Source organism: Castor canadensis, chromosome 1 (genome assembly GCF_047511655.1).
Source record: "Castor canadensis chromosome 1, mCasCan1.hap1v2, whole genome shotgun sequence".
Taxonomy (NCBI): Eukaryota; Metazoa; Chordata; class Mammalia; order Rodentia; family Castoridae; genus Castor; species Castor canadensis.
The window spans coordinates 120115690-120137299 of NC_133386.1; the positions used below are offsets into that span (position 1 = coordinate 120115690).

The 21610-nt window shown below is 37.2% G+C and overlaps 1 long non-coding RNA gene across 1 annotated transcript in view; it reads left to right on the top strand.

The window, feature by feature from the left end:
• The first annotated feature begins 21325 nt into the window (after positions 1-21325).
• LOC141420821 (uncharacterized) overlaps positions 21326-21610 on the top strand; it is an 88235-nt gene continuing 87950 nt past the window's right edge. Inside the window, exon 1 of the long non-coding RNA XR_012445486.1 lies at positions 21326-21383. This is a non-coding gene — a long non-coding RNA (uncharacterized lncRNA). The remainder of the gene's footprint in view (positions 21384-21610) is intronic.

The following is a 21610-nucleotide window of genomic DNA, read 5'->3' on the forward strand; positions in this document are numbered from 1 at the left end:
AAACACAGAAATGAATGAATTAAGAGCAAAAATTGACAATATTAAAGAGGAAGTAACCCACAATATGGAAAACCTCAGAAAAAAGAATGAAACAGAAACACAAAATAAAATGGAAGGCCATTCCAGCAGAATAGAACAAATAGAAGACAGAATCTCAGAACTGGAAGATGAAATGGCAATTAAAGGAAAAACTGAAGAACTATTAGTTAAAAAACTGAAGACCTGTGAAAAGAGAATGCAAGAACTCACTGACTCCATCAAAAGACCAAAATTGAGAATCATGGGCATTGAAGAAGGAGAAGAGGTGCAAGCAAAAAGAATGCATAATATAGTCAACAAAATAATAACAGAAAATTTCCCAAATCTAGAGAAAACTATGCCCTTTCAGGTATGGGAGGCCTCCAGAACACTGAACAGACCTGACCAAAATAGAACTACCCCACGACATATTATCATTAAAACAATAAGTACAGAGATTAGAGAAAGAATATTGAAGTCTGTAAGAGAGAAAAAACAAATAACATACAAAGGTAAACCCATCAAAATCACAGCAGACTTCTCAACAGAAACAATAAAAGCAAGAGCATGAAGTGAGGTATTCCAAGCACTGAATGAAAATAACTTAAATATTAGGATACTTTACCCAGCAAAACTATCATAAAAGTCTTCCATGATACGCAGAAACTAAAACAATATATGACCATCAAGCCACCACTTCAAAAAATTCTCCAAGGAATTCTGCACACAGAAAATGAAAGCAAACAAAACCAGGAAAGGGCAGGCTATACCAAACCACAGGAGAAGAAAAGGCAAGAAAGTAAAGAGTAACATTGAATCAGCTGCACACAATCAAATCCTTAATCAACAAAGACAACTACATGACAGGGATCACCATGTATTTATCAATACTGACACTGAATGTTAATGGACTAAATTCCCCCATCAAAAGACAACAACTGGCAAACTGGATTAAAAAGGAATATCCAACAGTCTGCTTCCTACATGAGACCCACCTCATCAACAGAAATAAGCACTGGCTGAGAGTGAAAGGCTGTAAGAAGATTTACCAAGACAATGGTCCCCGAAAACAGGTAGAGGTAGAAATACTTACCTCGGACAAAGTAGACTTCAAACCTACATTGATCAAATGAGATAAAGAAGGACACTCCATACTAATAAAAGGGGAAATACACCAAAAGGAAATAACAATTATCAACCTATATGCACCCAACATCAATGCACCCAATTTCATCAAACATACTCTGAAGGACCTAAAAACATATATAAACTCCAACACAGTGATACTGAGAGACCTTAATACTCTGATATCACCAATAGATAGGTCATCCAAACAAAAAAAAAATCAATAAATCCTAGAACTAAATCACATCATAGATCAAATGGACCTAGCTGATGTACACAGAATATTGCATCCAATATACAGGGAACTTAAGAAACTAAACTCTCATAAAATCAATGAACCAATTAAAAAATGGGCAACTGAACTAAACAGAACTTTCTCAAAAGAAGAAATTCAAATGGCAAAAAAGCACATGAAAAAATGTTCACCATCTCTAGACATAAAGGAAATGCAAATCAAAAGCACACTAAGATTCCACCTCACCCCTGTTAGAACAGCCATCATCAAAAACCACCAACAACAGATGTTGGTGAGGATGTGGAGGAAAAGGAACTCTTGTACACTGCTGGTAGAAATACAAGCAAATGCAACCCTCTGGAAAACAATATGAAGTCTTCTTAAAAATCTCACTCCTAGGGATATACCCAAAGGAATGAGACACAGGTTACTCCAGAGGCTCCTGCACACCCATGTTTATTGCAGCACTGTTCACAATAGCCAAGTTATGGAAACAACCAAGATGCCCCACTATTGATGAATGGATCAAGGAAATGTGGTACATGTACACAATGGAATTTTACTCACCCATGAAGAAGAATGAAATCTTGTAATTTGCAGGTAAATGGATGGAACTGGAGAACATCATTCTGAGCGAGGTCAGCCAAGCTCAGAAGACCAAAAATCATATGTTCTCCCTCATATGCAGATTTTAGATCTAGGGTAAATGCAGCAGTGTGGTTGGACTGAGATCACATGAGAAGGGGAGAGTACATTTGGACGATATAGTAATAGGTTTAAAACCCAAAACATGAAAGTGTTTGATGTCCCCACTCCAGAGGAACTAATACAGAAACCTTAAAGCAACAGAGGTTATCATGAGAAGGGGATCAGTAACCAGTGTAAAGATCAGTTAGAGATTAATCAACATGGGTCATAACATGTGTACACAAAGCAATGCTAGGAATATTTCTGGATAGCTATCCTTAACTCAACTAGCAAAAATGCTTTGTCTTCCTTATTATGCTTATGTCTTTTCTTCAACAAAATCAGTGATAAGGGCAGAATGATACCTGCCTGGAACTGAGGGGGGAGGGGGGAGAGAATAAGGGAGGGGGGCAGGGAGGAGAAATGACCCAAACAATGTATGCACATGTGAATAAACGAATAATAGTAAAAACAAAGTCAGGAATGAGACAGGGCTGTCTGCTTTCTCTACTCCTATTCAATATAGTTTTGGAATTCCTAGACAGAGCAATAAAACAAGAGCAAGAAATAAAAAGGATTCAAATAGGGAAGAAAGAAGTCAAACTATTCTTATTTGCAGATGACATGATCCTATACCTAAGAGAACCCAAAAACTCTACCAAAAAACTAGCAGAAATCATAAACTCTTTCAGCAAAGTAGCAGAATACAACATTAACATACAGAAATCAGTAGATTTGCTATAGACCAACAATGCACAGACTGAGAAAGAAATCAGGGAAACAATCCCATTTATCTCAAAAACAACAAAGTCCTCAGAATAAATTTAATAAAAGAAACCAAAGACCCTTTTAATGAAAACTATAAACCACTGAAGAGAGAAACAGAAGAAGACTTCAGAAGATGGAAAGACCTTTCATGCTCATGGATGGGTAGAATCAACATTGTGAAAATGGCCATACTACCACAAGCAATCTACATGTTCAGTGCAATCCCTATCAGAGTTCCAATGACATTCTGCACAGAACTAGAAAAAGCAATTGTGAACTACATATGGAAACACAAAGGACCTTGAATAGCCAAAGCAGTTCTGATCAAAAGTCCAATGCTGGAGGCATCACAATACCTGACCTCAAACTATACTACAGAGCTATAACAATACAAGCAGCATGGTATTTGCACAAAAACAGACAGGAAGACCAATCAATCAGAATAGAGAATCCAGACATAAACCCAAGTATCTATAACCAGCTAACCTTTTCAAAGGAGTCCAAAACACGTGATGGAGAAAAGACAGCCTCTTTAACAAATGCTACTGGGAAAACTGGATATCCACATGCAGAAGACTGAAACTAGATCTCTGTCTTTCCCTATACCAAAATCAACTCAAAGTGGATGATCAAGGACCTTCATATAAGGCTTGAAACTTTGGCTTTAATTTTCTTACCTTATGCAGCAATCTTATAACCAATGAATAAAGAGATGAAAAGTTAAGTGGTAGGAAAGAGGAGGGCGGAGAAGGAAGACCCCGTTTGAATCTCTTGGTCCAACTAAGTGTGAATCAGTTCCTTCCTTGTTGCAAGAAGCAATACATTCCTCTTTGGTTTCTTTGTTCAGGGCAGGTTGAGTTTATTTTCTACAACTTACAAATAAAATGCTCTTAACTAGCACACCCAAGTAGCCATCAAGAGTGGAGTTAGACTTGCATCCAGTTAATCTGTGTCCACTGTTCACAAGGCCCATTTTCTTGACCATAATAGTAACATAGTAGCTCCCACATAAGTGGGCAACTTTTAATTTTATTATTGAAATCTTTTCTTCAAATATTCTGTTAGTAAGAAAGTATATAAAAATATTCTTGACAGAAGAATAGGTGCTTTATGCTAACATATATTAAATGGTCAAGATTGCAAAAATAAATAAGGGTGTATTAAATAGTGACCTGTAGAATAAAAACAAAGCACACAAATAGTTTTGAGAATAAATGACATTGTAAAATAGAGCAAAGTGTAATAGACATGTCATCACATTTTGTATATCAATTCATATATCAAAGTTAATATAAAAGTGCTTTAAGCCAGGCACTGATGGCTCATGCCTGTAATCCTAGGTATTCAAGAGGCAGAGATCAGGAGTATCGTGGTTTGATGCCATCCCAGGCCAACAGACCCTATCTCAAAAAAAGAAAATCTGAGACCCTATCTCGAAAAAAAAAAAATCACCAAAAAGGGCTGGTAGAATGGCTCGAGGTGTATGCTGTCAGTTCAAACACTAGTACTGCAAAAACAAAATGCTTTAATCAGAGCATGTTTGTATATAATAACCAGGACATATATATTTTTTAAAGTCCATAAAATAAAATCTTGAAATCTTTATTTTAGTTTAGTTTTTCACTTTTTATTTATTTATTTATTTTTGCTGGAACTGGGGTTTGAAGTTAGGTCCTTGTGCTTGCTTGGCAAGTGCTCTACCACTTGAGCCACTCTGCTAGTTCTAGACTCTCTATTTTAGAGAGAGGTAGAGAATATTGAGAGGAATCAAAGAAGAATGGAAAATAAACATTTTGTGAAATTACAAAATAGTATGGGACTGTAGAATATCCCAAAAGAAGTATAAGAAAGAATTTGATGAATGCCTTAATTTTAAGACAAGCGATGTTTTGCTATTGTCTTTGGCAAAGGAAACAAAATGAGAGAACTAAGGATAAGCACCATTCAGAATTGTTTTGTTTAGACTTAAGTAAACAAAGAAATACAGTAGGTATATGAAGGGACATAGTCATTTTGAATATGACAAATAAATGAAATAATGATCGATCACAGGCACAGAAAAATCATCATAGTGAATTAGTCTCCAAAATCCTGTTCACTGTCTTCTTTGTGCCAGTTACTCACTCTTCACAGCAACACCTTAAGACAATCATTACTAATCCAGTTTTAGAGATTAAGAAACAGAGGCTCATAGTTCTCTAGAGACTCATTGAGGCTATTCAGCTATGAAGTGAACCAGCCCATACTCAAATCCAAGACTGGCTGAGGGGAAAGAGCTTGCCTTATTCACTAGGGTTCCAAACACCACATTTTCAATATGCCTCCATGTGACCATAGTTTCATATCATTCAGATGGCAACAATTTTCAAAATAATATATTTATTTTGGGGACATAACAGTTAAATTTCAAGTAAAGAGACAGATTACACAGTAAAGTGAATGAGAAAATTTAATATAAGGAATTTCAGTTAATAAATGGAGGTTAGTTATGATGAGTCGGTTAAGGAGAACTCTAATCTAAAGAATAGTAGATGTATACGAAAGCCATCACTTCCCTGGCCATAAAATCACTTAGCAGAACCTCCCCCTCCATGGCTGGCCTGAGGCTGGGATTTAGACTTTGTGGGAAAAGATGCTGCTGTGGCCCAATGGATGGATGGCCAGGTTCACCTGCTCATGCCACGGCAGATGAGCAGCGGTCACTCTGGGGTGTCGCTGAAGGGTGTGCACCACCAGGTCCTGCCCTGACTGCCAAAGCCTTCAGGAAGGTAAGCTGTCTGCTAGTAATGAAGATGTCCACAGACAGCACACCATAGAAGAGAGAAGAAAAGCTCTGAATTCTGAAGAATCCTCTTCCTCTTGTAGGGGCTCTCTAGCACTCTCTGCTGATGAGACTTTGCATTGTGCCTGCTGGCAAAGGAGAAATGCTTGCAGAGTCCATCTGTAGACTCAGAAAGAAGGAAAGAGGTGGCTTTGAAGCAGAAAAGCAATAAATTGGTAACTTGCATAGTGCATTAATTAGGGAAAGCTGTGATATCTGTGGGGACAAAGAACTCCAAAATTTCAAAGGTTTCACATAATAAAAAGGTTTCCTTCTCACTTAAGCCATGAGTTGGTACCAGTCAAATGAATCTATGTGGCCACTGCAAGTAGAAATTATCTATCTAGGTTTCTTCCCTGTGTCTCTACTACCCTTGAATCCTTTGTTTCTGGATTGCTGATGGTGGGTTGGGGTGGAGAGAGAGACAGAGAGAGAGAGACCACTTGCCTGCATTGAGCTGACCAGGACTTGAATGACGCTAGTTTTTTATTTTGTTTTGCTTTGCTTCTTTCTTTTGAGAAAGAATTCATAGCCCAGGCTGCCCTGGGACTGTCTATGTAGCCCAGGTTGGCCTCAAAGTCTTAATCCTACTGCTTTTATATCCCAAGAGTGGATTACAGGTGTGTAGCACAATACTTCTGTGATATGAGGAGCAGAGACATGAAATAAACAGTAAACATGTAATTTTCTTTGCCGTAGTAGATCTCAAATTATTTTGCTGTTTTAAAATTTGAACAAATTATTGTGTGTCTCAGAGTCTTAATTAATGTATCCAAGTGATATTTACTTCAAAATAATGATATGGGATTTAAACAAATGTTATATGAAGAACTACAGATACGACAAGCCAAGCAAGCTTTTTCTCACTCCTGAACCTAACTGGGCCTAACTGAGGGTGATGGGAGATGCAGAAAGGACACAGGATAGACAGATATGCAGAAAGTTGGAGCCAGCTGTGTTGGGTGTTCAGGTGGAGACGCACAACAGCCTCATTGCTTCTTATCTCTATTAATCTCTTCTCTTTACTCTGCTTCTTTTCTCTGTCTTTTCTTTAAGGCCTTACTCCTTTACAGTTTTTTAAAAGCTTGCTTCTAAAGTCTTCTTTTCTGTTCTTTAAAGTCTCTTTCCTTAAACTCGCTCTGTCTTATGTTTTCTCTTAGCTTTTCTTTAGCATAATCTCTCTTAAAGTCTTTGCCCTCAGACTTGCACTGTCAAATGTTCTCTCTTTAGCTCTTTTTTTTAATTTATTTTTTTTATTCATATGTGCATACAATGCTTGGGTCATTTCTCCCCCCTGCTCCCACCCCCTCCCTTATGACCCACCCTGACCCCTCTCCCCACCACCCCCTCGATACCTGGCAGAAACTATTTTGCCCTTATCTCTAATTTTGTTGAAGAGAGAGTATAAGCAATAATAGGAAGGAACAAGGGTTTTTGCTAGTTGAGATAAGGATAGCTATACAGGGAGTTGATCTCTTTAGCTTTCTTAAAGTCTTGGCCCTCAGACTTGCAGATAATCAACAGCAGCCATTCCCTCACAAGCTGCCAACCAATTCTATCAGCCCCTCTTTAGCAATTCCCCTTTGGCAATTCCCCTTCAGCAATTCTCCTTCAGCAATTCTTTTCCCTTCAGCCAAAATCCCCCCATCCAAAAGCCTTCCCCATCCAAAGCCTCAAGTCTTCCTTCAGTGAGTTTTTTATACCCAGTGGTAAACAAGGAGGTGGAGCAATAGTTCTTGGGGAGGGATGTGGCATTGTAACAGGAGAAACCTGCATTAAATTTAGGAAAAGCAGCTTACCTGCATCTCACCTTCTAGCTCTCTTCTGCAGCTGGGGCTGTGCCAAATCTCAGCCTACAGATTATTTGACATAAACACTTAGGAAAAGCAGCTGCTCTGCATATTATGTCCTCATAGGCTTCTCCTACTCCAGTCTCCACAGACATTTACATGCTAAGACATATGATAATATTCAAATTTCCTCAACCAGCAATTATTAAGGGTAGATGAAAAAATGGTATATGTATAAATGTCTCAAAGAGGTGATGATAATAGGGAGAATGCTCAATCATATATTTTATATTAAACATAAAAATGAATATTTTCATAATAGAAATCTCAGAAGATTTAAAACTCATCTGTGGTTGGGATATTTGAAGTTAAATTCATAGCATGAGGATGTGTGCAGCTTCTGAGTTTCATCCTTCAATAAAAGGAATATTGTCAGGCATGATGACTGAGATCTGTAATCCCAACTACTTGGGAGGCAGAGATAGGAGGATCACGTAAGCCCAGGCAAAAAGTCACTGAGATGTTATCTCAAAAACAAGCTGGGGGTGAAGTTTCACGCCTGTAATCTCACCTAGGTGGGAGGCAGTGGTAGGAGGATAAGACACAGTCTAAGGCCAGCCCTGGGCAAAAGTGTGAGAGCCTATCTGAAAAATAACTAAAGCAGGAAAGGGCTGGGCACAAGCTCAAAAGGTAGAGCACTTTGTCTAGCAAATGCAAGGCCCTGAGTTCAAACTGCAGTACCACTGAGAGAGAGAGAGAAAGAGCGAGAGAGAAAGAAAGAGCAATTTGTCCTTCATTTTCTCCTTGAAATGTGGATGTGAAGGGGAAAGCTGGAGCAGTCTTTCTGACCTACAGCATGGAAACCTCAGATTAGCATAAAAGAGTGAAAAGTGAAGGATTCTAGATCCCAGAAAGAGTTGAGTTGCCTTATCAACCACAGGCCTCCAGATCTTGCGGCTTTGATAATGAAGTGTCTGGTGGAACCTAGCATAAGTCCTTTGTAGAACACTCTAATCCTATGTTTTTTCAATCCGCAAAATTGAGATGTTAATAATAGTACCATACTTTCTGGTTCTTGTAAAAATTCCACATTAACAACAAGGGCAATAGAAACCCCAGTTGTTTCATGGTAATTGTTTCCATGCCAGCAACAGTTACTTTGGTAAAGTAAGTGAACTTTACCAAAACGTATCTGTCACATAGTAAGTATGGATGTTTGCTATTATCATTTTCCAACTTTCTCCATGATCCCAAAGGTAACCATTCCAATTCACACTTAATTTTATCTTCTCTGATTCCCATGGGAATTATAATATACAGAGTCTCCAATTTTTTCTATTTGGAAGAAATAAAGACATGTTAACATTATATAACAAAATTATGAATATATCATCTTATTTAAATAATGTAATTATGTATATTATAAAATTTATTTATTGGTTGTCTGATAACCAGCTACTGAAAATGTCATTAGGAGGCTTGTGGCCACAGAAATCAAAACAATTGTTTGGGGTATGAGAGAGCAACAAATAGCATATATAAAACATTCATATTATGGAAAATAAGCAAAGCCAAGGTAAATGTTCTGATGATTCCACTTCCCAAATTAACCAGCCTTTCCTCTCTCTATGGCATTGTATTTAATGCCATAGGTTTGGAACCTAATTTTTTCCCTTTATAGTGAACGTATTTCTAATTCACGAATCATTTTTATTTCATGAATACAAATTGTAATATACTAATATATATTGTAGTTTATTTAACCATACCACTAAAGCTGGACATCTACATTTTCATCAATAATTTGTCTATAAGTAATACAGCAAAGAAATAATTTATGTGCATCTATGATTAACTCCTTAGAATAAATTTCTAGAAATAAAGTTGCTGAATCATAGCTTATGTAAACTTTTAAAGCAATCTGAACATTACTTTCAGAAAGCTCACACCAATTTCCACTCCTATCATTGAGGTTTGAAAATACCCAAAGAGCACAGCAATTTCTGATTCTCCCTGTCACATCCTCCTAGGCATTGCCGGTCTCTTGTGGAAAGCCTTCAGATGTGTGTGTGGGGGGTGGGGCTTTGGTAAATACAAAAGGCCAAGAGAAAACTTGGCAGACATCAAAATTATAATATCAGATTCCACAATGTCATTTTCAGTTGCAGAACAGATTAAATTCAGATTTCAGTCTCTTCCCTTCCCCTCCTTTTCAGTACCCTTGAGAAAGGTCAGGTTGTTTTCTGGTAGTTGGAGAGAAGTGTGAGAGCAGTAAATAAAAAAGAAGTCTAAGTCAAAATTAGGTTTTCTGAGAGCTCTCTTGTCTGCTTGGAAGATGTTACATGCAAGTTCCTTCAAAGCCTGCCCACCCATAATATTATTGGAATCAATAAATGAAGTCTTTGTTCCCTACAGTGTTATAGTTTGTTTGTTTTATCAAGGAATTATTACAATTTTGAACTATTAATAGAGTCATCTTAGTTTGTTTTAAATTTATGGCAACAAAATGTACTTTCCAAAGTACTACTGAGGTTGTTTATGCCTTAAATTTATGTAAAATAAATTTCTAATGACAGAATAAATGCATGCACAAAAATTTCCCCCAGAAATAGTTAGTTTTGTATGCTAAGTCATAGAGGGTGCCAGGTATGATGGTGCATACCTGTAATTCCAGCACTTGGGAGCCTTGAGCAGGAGGATTAAGAACTGGAGACCTGCCTAGGCTGTATAACAAATCCCTGTTTAAAAAAGCAAAAGCAAAGACAAAAGCAAACAACAACAATAATAAAACAAGAAAAACAAAAATAAGAATCAGAGATAGAATCAGGTTCTTTGATACACTGGATTGGTGGAATATGAAACATGAAAAATCAAGGGCCATTGGACAATGGAATATAATTTTTAATCTGCCATTGTAAAGACAAATTTATATGAATTTCTTATTTTAAAGCTACATATAATGTAACCCTGCCTTTCTCTTTTTTTTTACTCTTAGAAGAATACTAGACTCATATAGGGGTCATTCCATAAATGTTTTCAATTTATCTTTGATGACCTTGAATGGGAATTATATCTGTCATTATAGTTACTGATAGCTGTCAATATTGTTCATTTTTCTCTAAACTTTTAGGTCTTTTGTCCCTCTCCTCCCCTCCTCTTCCCTCTCTTCTCCTCTCCTCTCCTCTCATCTCTTTTCCTTTTCTCTCTCCTCTATCTCTCTTGTATGAATGGGCTTTAATATTATTAAAGGAAGCCATTAGAAATCACTCATCATTAAACTTTCTGATAAAATTGTAAGAATAAAGTTCTAATTCATGAACTTGCTAAGTGGTTTAAATGGGATAATGGTTTTGAAGCATTTAGAAAATTTGCTGATGTTTTTAACCTAGAACATGTTGACTTTTATCATTCTGATCTGAATTCAAATATCACAAAGCAAAAGGCACGTCCTGACTTTATGTGCGAAGAGGACGCTCTGTAGAGACCATGCAGAGAGATTAGACTCAGGGGAGGCTCTGTGTCTGGTGTGGGTGTGTGTGTGTGTGTGTGTGGTGTGTGTGTGTATGTACACACTCACAGAAGTGTCCAGTATCGTATTTTAATTCTGCTCTACTCACACTTTGGACTGGTCAACTTTCTTTAGGAGATTCTAATTGATTAACATGAACACAGACATGAAAGAATTTCCATCTGTGTCCATATGACATTTTCTTTCTCTCCTTTTGAGATTTGGAATGTCACACAAAGGAAACCTAAGACTCAAGAAGAGGTAAAAAATTCTATGAAAATTGAAAAGTAAAATTAACACAATGAGGAAAGGGATTTTTCTTGAACTCTTAGGCAGGAAAGTCATTGAATATTTGATAACAAGCCAAGCTTGATTTTAATACCAGTTTATTTTTCATCATTTTTCTGCATTTTACATATTACACACAATCAGTTTACATAGGAGAAAGCTACATAGACAAGTCTCTCATTCTATTTAGATTGTGTTTTGATTTTTAAAATATGTTTCTATGTGCTTTTATTTTTTCCCCATGTGATTTAAAAATGATCATTAAAAGAAATAGAAATGACTAAAGAGCTTTATTTGAAAAAAAATGAATGCATAGGAAAACATTTTCATTTCCTTTGGTCCACTGCATTCTCAATTAGAAATAAAAGAGATTTAGACTTGCATTAACTCTTCTTAATGAAAGAAATCTGTTTTTTTTTCTCACTCTGCAAAACATGAAGACAAAAAAAGAAGACCAAACAACAAAACAACAATGAAAGAATTTTCAGTACAATGTTTGACGAGACGACACAAAATAAAGATAAACTGTTTTAAAATAATGTAGAGGCTGGTTCTGTTCTTTGAGGCATGGTGGAAATGCCAGGAGGAAATACAATATGCAGTATACCCTTAACCATTCTCTGGTAAGTCAAAATTCTACCGTAAACAGCAAACTCAGGTCAGTGTAAATGCACACTGATAGCCTTGACTTGAGTTTGACTCTCTTGCTGAGTTCCAGAGGTGCTTCTGCAAGGCATTTGTGCAAGCAGAAAATCCAACTTTCATTACACACCCTCTCAATAAACTTGGTTGTTTTAAAAACACAGAGTGGAACAATCTTTGGGTTTTTATAGCAGCCCCTCAACTTAACGATATGACTGCAGCCTGGAAAGTTTCAGTGACATACATGAGGTCATGCAACTAGCTAAGATATAGAATAATGGCTGAAAATCACTCTCTTCTACTCCATTAATAATGTCTCCTCTCATGAATAGACTATTGGGTATTCTGCATATAAATTTAAAAGAAACAGACAGGCAGCAAAACTTGCATAAAATCACACGGAGTAAGAATGTACCATTCCGTTTCTGATCCTTAGTAAATATCTTTCTAAAACTCTGTCCTATCTCCTTCACAGCAGGCTTTCCATTCCATCCTCTCTCTAGTGTTGAAATAGCTCTCATTGTGGTCCTTTCCTATTTGCTCTGCACCTAGACAACCACCACCAAATAAATCTGTCTGTCTAACTGCATCTCTAACATAGCTGATCTATAATGACTCATAACAGACTCTAGGAAAATTCCAAAGGGGTTAAGCAATTTCTATTGACAAGTCAAGTAAAAAGGAAAGTCAGTGACTGCCTGGAGGGGTTGACTTCACAGGACAAACATGAGCAGTGGAGCAAAATGACACTATGTTGTAAACTGTTTTCATATGTATTACTGCAGTCCATCCTCACAACCATTTATTTACTGATTAGGCAGCTGAAGCTTTGAGACCTTATTTTAAGACCTCAGTTGTCTAGAGACACAACCAGAATATATCCTTCAGAAGTCCCATCCTGTTCTTTCCTAACTTTCCAGGCCTCCCACTTGTGTTGGAATTTCTTTAAATTTGGAAGTTGCATAGGTTGGGTTGAGAATGTAGAGCTGAGACAGAATTAAGGAATGAAGGAACTTGCTGTCGCTGTGCAGTAGTGACTAGACTGGGTGCTGGTGTATTCATCACAGCTTCACTACACCTTTGTGAATCACAAAGCTGAGGCCATCACAAGGTACACAGTTCTGTGAGAGGATCAAGGCAGCCCAAAGGCACCCTGGCTGTGCCTTGGGAGGCTTCCACTCTATTCCTTGTTACTCTTTACTTTGTGTTACTTCAGAAATGGGCAAATGTATTTCTCACATTCAAAGATTACTTTAATTTCAAAATGAAAACTCAGTGTTCTTTTCCTGACAATTTATAAACCCTCTGGGGGGCACAGATGGAGTGTTCAGCTTCCAGTCCTTAGGTACCACCAGGCAGTTGCCTGCTGGTTGTCTCATTGCATTTGTCCAAGATGTACATCTGGAATCGGGCCAGAAACACTCTTCTCCCTGTACAGTGACAGGCATTTCACGGGGTTTTGAGGGGTCATCTGGAAAACATGGGAAATGGGAATGGAAACGAAAGTCTTTTCTCTGTGGGTAAAACATGTCTGCTTACTCTAGTCCAGTGTTTGAGCTTTCTGTGTAGGAAATGATTTGGAAAAAGTATGAGTGTACCAATCTTCTATCTCATATCTTATTTCTCTGAAGATTTTTTTTGTTTCAAAATTTTCACAGGTAGAATTCTGTTTGTGCTATTTTAAAAATATAAAACAACAGAGAAAACAAATTAGAATTCCATCTTCTCCCCAAAATTTCCTAGCCATAATCACATTAGCAAAATATAAAATCTGGTAACATTTTTGTGTATATGTATATATACACACATATATATATACATATACATATACACACAAACATATATATATGTATATGTTTTAAAGTTTTTTAAAAAATTTTTTAATTCAGGGTGTGACTCTACCACTTAAGTCACACCCCAGTCCTGTTTTGCTGTAGGCATTTTTCAGATAGGGTCTCTCATTAATGCCCAGGCTAGCCTGGACTGCAATTCTCCTATTTATGCTTCCTGCACAGCTGGAATGAGAGTTATGTATCACCATGCCCAGCCACTAGTTGAGATGGGTCTTGTGAACTTTTGGCCTAGGCTGGCCTGGACCTGAGAATCTCTCGATCTCTGCTTCCTGAATAGCTAGGTTTGCAGGTGTGAGCCACTGTGCCTGACCATTTATTCTTTCATTTTTAATATTTAAATAGAATTATGTCAAATTATGTTGTGCCAAATAATATATGTAAATTTTCTATATATATGGAAGTCTATTTTTGAAACTATGGCCCCTTACTTCTTCTTTCCTTCCTTCTTTCTTTTTAAAACTTCTTTATTTTTGTTGTAATAGAAACCTTTCTTTGCAAGCAATTCATTTATTCAACGACATCTTAGTATTGCTCAATTTGCCAGGGACATGGCAGTGAATAAAGTATGATCTCAGCAATCATGAAGGTAACACTGGTGTGTAGTGACCAATATGAAGATAAATATATAGTATGTTATGTGTTAATAAGTTTTAGGGAGTAAAACAAAGACACAGAGGAGAGAGTTTTTTGAGGTACTATTTTATGTAGATTGGTCATGAAGAGAGAATAGCAGTGAATGGAGTAAGAAAGGTATTTGAGGGGGTCCGAAGATGATGTAAGACTTTCTTGACTTTCACTGGAATAAAAAAGGAAACCATTATGATATAGAATTGGAAGGTCCTGAACCTCCCTATGTGGTGTTTTGTTTTCTGTCCACAGGCCATTTTTGTGAATGGCAGAGGCTAAAACTGGGCCTGCAGGACCAGGTAAAAGTGAGGTGGAGATTATGCTGACTGCATGTCTTGTGCCTGCTGTAGTCATGTTCTGGAGTAGGACAAGAATAGGGTGAGAGGCTGCAGTGGATACCAAATACCTCTGTTAGGGGGCTGGTGGCCACAGTGTGGCTGCTTCTGTGACTGGTGCTGCAACTACCACCCCTTCTGGGAATGGTAGATGCCATTGTGGCATTCACCATTGCTTTTATGGCTGCCATGGCAACACTGGTTCAGCTGCTCCTGCTATTGCAGTTGCTCCCATTGCTGTTGCTGCTGGTGCTGCTAGCAGCATTGCTGCATCAATCAGCACGGCTTCAGCTGCCTGTGTTTCTGACATTGCTACTGGCTTCTCCTCAGATTTCCTATAGCCTCCTGGAGTGGTGGCCATGAGTTCCTTCTCCACTTTATGACAGCTGCATGCAGACGGACCCAGCATGCACACACAGATTACTGTGCCAAGAGCAAACTCCACTGTCAAGAGCAAAAAGCTGGCATGGTATGCAGAAATCCTGTGGTTGTCAGCTGTTTATGGGACAATGCAAACCTGCCCCTTTTCTTATACAAGATTCAGTCCATTCATCCTTGGGTAGTCAGTCCAGGAAAACTCTGCCCCACCTATTTCATTCTTAGTACTGCAGCATAAACCCAATAAAGCCTTGTTGGAATGGTTTTGTTTTACTTCTCAAAGTAAACAGGAGTCTTCAGCTGAGTTAGTAGCACTAAGAGCTAATAACACTCAGAGCTGCTAACTCTAAGAGCTGGGAGGAAGCTGGTACCACCAGTGGTACTGCTCTTTGCCCTTCTGTGATTTCTATGTGAATTGAGCAAAAGAATCTTGGCTGGTTGGTAACAATTAGAAGGTACTGAGTAGAGGACTGGCATATCTAACATAAATTTAAAAAAGGCTATTATGGGTATTGTATAAAGTGTGCCTAAGGGTTAGAGATAGAAGTAGAGAGACCAGATAGGAGACCACTGCAATATATTCCAATGAAAATGGTGGTGCTGGCTTGAATCAGGGTGGCAGGGGACAAAGTGGTGGAAGTTGACGAGTTCTGATTTGAAGATAGTTACAAACAGATATGAGGAATGAGAGAAGTTAGGAGATCCAAGTTTTTTGTTTTGAGTAACTACAAACACTATGGGTAGAATAAGAGGGGTTGTGGTGATGGTGGGGACATCAGAGTTAAATTTAGGGCTTATTCAATTTGAGATACCAATTGGAGATAGGAAGTTGGATATATGACATACAATATTTGAATTGAGAAGAAATGCCCAAATTAATTAAAAACTTTGGACGTCATTAACTTGTAGATAGTATATAAAGTTATGAGGTGAAGGAGAAAACATAAATATTTAAAAAAACATGAACTAATTTGAAGATAAAAACAAAACAATCCTAGATTGGTCCTTGGAGTACTCAACATTTAGAGTTTGATGAGAAAGAGTAGCCAGTCCATAGAAGGAAGAGAATGACCTCTTGGAAGCAAAATGAAAGTGTTCCAAGAAGACAAAGTAATCATGTCAAATGCTGCTGACAGGCTCAGGAGGATGATGACTGAGCATGCATCATTGGATTTATCAATAGAGTGTTACTGTGTCTCTGAGAGACAGGAAAGGGGTACGCATGTGTTAACGTGAACAGCTCCTCTGCTTTAGAGTGAAGCAGAGAAATAGGATGGTGCTGGGGTTCAAACAACTTTTCGTTTGTTTTGGGTTTTTGTCTGTCTATTCAGAGACACAATCAGAATATATCCTCTTTCTTCAACAGTCGCATCCTGAATGAGTGTGGTGGCTTACACTCCTGATCTCAGGAAGACCACAGTTCAAGGCCAATTGAGGCAAAAAGTTAGCAAGACTCCATTTCAACAAATCAGCCAGGTATGTTCGTGTGTACTTGTGGTCCCAGCTAGATGGGAAGAATAGGTAAAAGGATTGCTAACTCAGGCTGGTACTGGGCAAAAACATGAGACCTTATCCTAACATTAACTACAGTAAAAAAGGGATAGAAGCATGGCTCAAGTGATAGAGTACCTGTTAGCAAGCAAAAGACTCTGAGTTTAATCACCAAAGAAAACCAAAACTCAGGTGAAAGATTCATCAATAGTGTAGATTAAGCAATATTGAGAACATCAGGATCAAATACAAGGTCATGAATTACCACATTCAGACAGTAATAAAGAAAAAACAAGAAATTATGAACAGAACATAAAACACCTACCAGACATAATTAAAAGATAAAACGTAATCATAATTGATATAGATAAAGCAACTAAAATACAGGATAAATGAGTAGAAAACCTATTCAGTGAAGTAATAGCAAAAAATTTAGCAAATGTTGGGAAAGAAACTCAGGAAGCATTTAGAACTCAAATAGACAAGACCAGAAAAGAACCTTTCCGTGTTAGAGCTAAACTGTCCAAAATACAGAAGAAAAACAATAAAAAAAATATTGAAAACTGCAACAGTGAAGTGGCCTGTCACTTATGAAGGCAAACCCATCAAAAGAACAGCAGATTTCTCAGCAGAAAACTCTAGTGGTCAGAGGGCATGCATTGGTGTATTTCAAGCCCTGAAAGAAAGTAACTGCCAACCTAGATTAATATATCCAGCAAAGTTATCCTTCAGAATCAAAGGAAAAATAAAGAACTTCTACAATAAGCATAAACTAATTTGTGACCATTAAAGTAGCATTACAGTAGATACTTAAAGGGGTCCAACACTTGGAAAGGAAGCAAGAAATTTTAGCCAGAGCAATCAGGCAAGAGAAAGAAGAAAAGGGAATGCAAACAGGAAAGGAGGAATTCAAATTACTCTTGTTGCAGATAATATGATTCTGTGCTTAGAAAACCCTAACATTTTTAAAATGGAGGATAGATTAGTGGTTCCCAGGGGTCTGGTTACAGAGCAAAGTTGAGAGGAGGCAGGGAAAGTAAGAATGGTTATTAAGGGGAAACCCAAGAGATCTTGTGGTATTGTAGTCTTTAGTACCTTAACTATGGTGGTAGATCTTCAAACCTACATGAACAGTAACATTGTACAGTATTTAACTCTCTCTCTCTCTCTCTTTTCCTCCCTCCTTGTCTCTCTCTCCCCATCTCTCCTCTCTCTCTCTTTCTCTCTCTCCCCCCATCTCTCTCACTCACACACATACACACACAAAGAGGAATAAGACTAAGGAAGTTGAAATATGGTTGGTAGATTGTATCAATGGCAATATACTATGTGCTATACTACTTAATTTTGTAATCTGTTATTAAAATTAGAAAAATTTCATTTGCCACATTTGAATCTACAATTATCTCAATAACATTTTCTATTTAAAACAATGAAAAAATGAGCCATGAAAACATTTAATCAAAGGTATATATATATGGCATGTTAGTACATGAAAAGATTGTTCATATCATTAGTTATTAGTAAAATGAAAATTAAAATCATCTGTGTGTTGGGAAGGATCTGGAGCAATTGGAACTCTCATACATTACTAGTGAAAATGCAAATGGTACAACCACTTTGGTATACTTTTACAAAACTAAACATAAAGCAATCATATGCTCCAAGTATCCTATATGTAGAAATTTGCCCAAAATGAATGGCAGATATGTAAATAAAGAATTGTACATGGATGTTCACAGTAGTTTTATTCATAATATTCCCAACCAGAAACAGCCTAATTTTCCACCAACTGATGGATACATAAAACAGGTATAGTGTAGTCACTGACAGAACATTATTTAGCAATATATAAAATGAACAAACTATTGATATCATGAAATCAAATGGGTAAATTTGAAAATCATATTAAATGAAAAAAACAGATATAACAGAATATATACTAATGATTCCATTTATATTTCACTGGAAAATTAAAGAAAAACTATGTAGCATAAATCAGATAAGTGATGGCTCAAAGATGAGATTAGCTGCAGAGACATGAGTGGACTTTGGGGGTTGATAGAAATGTTCTATGTCTTGATTGTGGAAGTAGTTACATAACCATAGTCAGTCTTCTGTATCCACAGGTTCCATATCTGTGGATTCAACCAATCATGGATCAAAAAATTTTAAATTATGTCTGTATTGAACATGTGCTGAATTTTTTTCTTGTCATAGCTTTCTAAATTATAGTATAATAACTAAGTGCATGACATGTTATATCAGATATTGTAAGTAATCTAGAAAAGATTCAAAGTGTATACAATGATTACATAGATTATATTAAATATGTCATGCCATTTTATATAAATGACTAGGCATCCACAGTTTTAATTTCTGTGGGGATCTTGGAACCAGTACTCCAAGGATATCAAGAGACAAATGTTGTCAAAACATTGAATTGTACACTTAAAATGAGTGATGTATTTTCTGCAAGTAAAAAAAAATCTTTCTTGACATTGTTGACTTTCTGTCACTGTGAAAAAGTACCTGAGAAAGTCAACATAAAGGAGGAAGAATTTATTTTAGCTCATGGTTTCAGAGGATTCAGTCCACAGTGTCTTGGCCCCATCACTAGGAGCCCGTGGTGAGTCAAAACAGCATGGAAGAAAGCACATGATGAAGCAAAAATACTTCCTCATGGTGGCCAGAAGCAGAGACAGAAGAAAGAGCAGAGGTCCCAATATTCCATTTAAGAGCATAATCCCAATGTCTTTTCACTATGCTCCACCTCCTACAAATTCTGCATTCTCCCAGCAATGCCACAAGCTGGAGGCTCTGTCTTTAGCACATGAACCTTCAGGGTACATTTCAGATCTTAACTACAGCAGCTAATTTTAAAACATCTTTAGGAAAACCATGAGTAGATTCTCCTAAAGTTAGGTTGGGGGATTTCTGAACTACTCCTATTGGCTGAGTTAGCTTTAAATATTCAGAAATGGAAGAAACCTCACAGATGGATATTTGAGTTACAAAATTTAGGTATAGAGAAAAAGATTGACTTTCCCACAGTCTCAGAGCTACTTACTAAGAAGCTTAGAGCTGGGCACCAATGGCTCACACCTGCAATCTTAGCTACTCAGGAGGCAGAGATCAGAGGATCATGGTTCAAAGCCAGACCAGGCAAAAGTTTGAGAAACCCTATCTCAAAAAAATTTAGCACAAAAAAATAGGGCTGGTGGAGTGGCTCATAGGGCAGATAGAGTGCTTGCCTAGCAAGCGTGAGACTCTGAGTTCAAACCCCATTACCACCATAAAAAAAAAACAGACTAGAAGTTACTCATTTGAATCAATAACATATATTCTTCCTTATATAATAGTTTTCTCTGATCTACTGATAATGCCTTATCAAATGTTTCTCTTTGATTCTCAGCCACTCTTTCAACATGTAGTTGCCCGGCTTAGGTTTTTGTATGTGATCCTGAGTGATAATAGGTTATTGAATTAATGCAGGAGCCTGAGAGACAGAGGATGGGAGACCTGACACTGAGCAGGAAGGGGATGGTGTGTATCAGTGTTCATTACGCACATGATATCACAGTTTCCCTGCATTCAGATAAAAACAAAGGTGTGTTCCTATTTCTATTTTTAAATACTCAAGATAATCTAGCTAATTTCATTTCAGATATCATATATTTAAGTTCTAGAATTTTAGTTTGCCTTTTGTAAAATCCATTTCAGTGAAATTTTTAAATCTTTTTTTTTTTATATTTCCTTTTCCTCCCATATCCATGTAAAGTCTATGTTACCTTACTCCAGTAGCTTTGGATTGGTTTCTATGGTGTGTTTTATTTTTCATTGCTTTATGGTCATGCATTCTGCACTTTAGTAGTCTCACTTTTTCAAAGAATGTCTTCCTATTAAAACATGGAAACTCCAGATAATGTTATTTTCTACCCTTTTGTGTTTAGGCAGAGTGGGGGCCTTAATCCAACTATGGCCAGATCTGAGTGAAGTTTGAGTCACAGCCCCATTGTGGTTTAGTTTACTGCTGGTTTCCCCTGTCCCGAGTTTCAACAGAGAAGAGAATCTGATACATCCTTTACTCTTCTCACTGATGAATTCAGAAACCTAATCTTTGTTTCATGAAACTACCTAAAGTCCCTGCTCAACTCTTTAGAAGCTTCAACCTTGCTTTTTGACCATCTGTTCCATACAGCCCTAGCATTCAGCATAAGTTCTGAGGAGAAAGCTGGCAGTGTATTTGGAGGAGTCCAAATACTCCAGCCATGTGGCTCGCTCTCTCTCTCTCTCTCTCTCTCTCTCTCTCTCTTTCTTTCTTTTCTTTTGTGGTATTAGGGTTTGAACTCAGAGTCTCATGCTTTCAAGGCAGACACTCTACCACTTGAGCCACTCCACCAGCACCCTGAGGTTCTTTTCCCTCCAAAATTTTGGATCTTTCATCATAGCAGCCTCAGTAGTTCTTTGTTATGGGTGTCTTTCATTTTTTATTGGGCTGTTTTTTCTGTTTGCTCCAGTCAGGGCTACTACTTCATCACTAGCTAGAAAATTGTACCCTGAAATGGATGTCTAATGCAATGAAATAAAATTCAGCAGGTGAAATATTTATAATTATAGTACTTTAAATTATAGAAACCTAATGACAGGATTCAGGATTTAGAAAAGTTCAGCAATTTCTTTTTTCACAAATCAGTATTTCATTTTCATCAACATAAAAATAATATTTACTATTTTTATTGACAATTTTATTCCATGCAGGGTCCAAGAGTTTTATCTACAAAAATTTTTTTCAGTCCTCTGAGCCATACTATAAGGTAAGTCATGTTTTCTTATCATACAAATGAGGTTACTGCAAAAATGAGAGGCTAAACAGCTAACAAAAGGAAAAGCAGAGAATCCAAGCTGAATTTTCTCTCAAACACTAGGTCAAACTACCTGCCCACATGCCACTTTTATAGTGAACTATTGTATGATTTGCAATCATTTTAGTCAGTGATGTCAGTGATGGAAGAACTTTCTGAGACTTATTCAAATGTTGCAA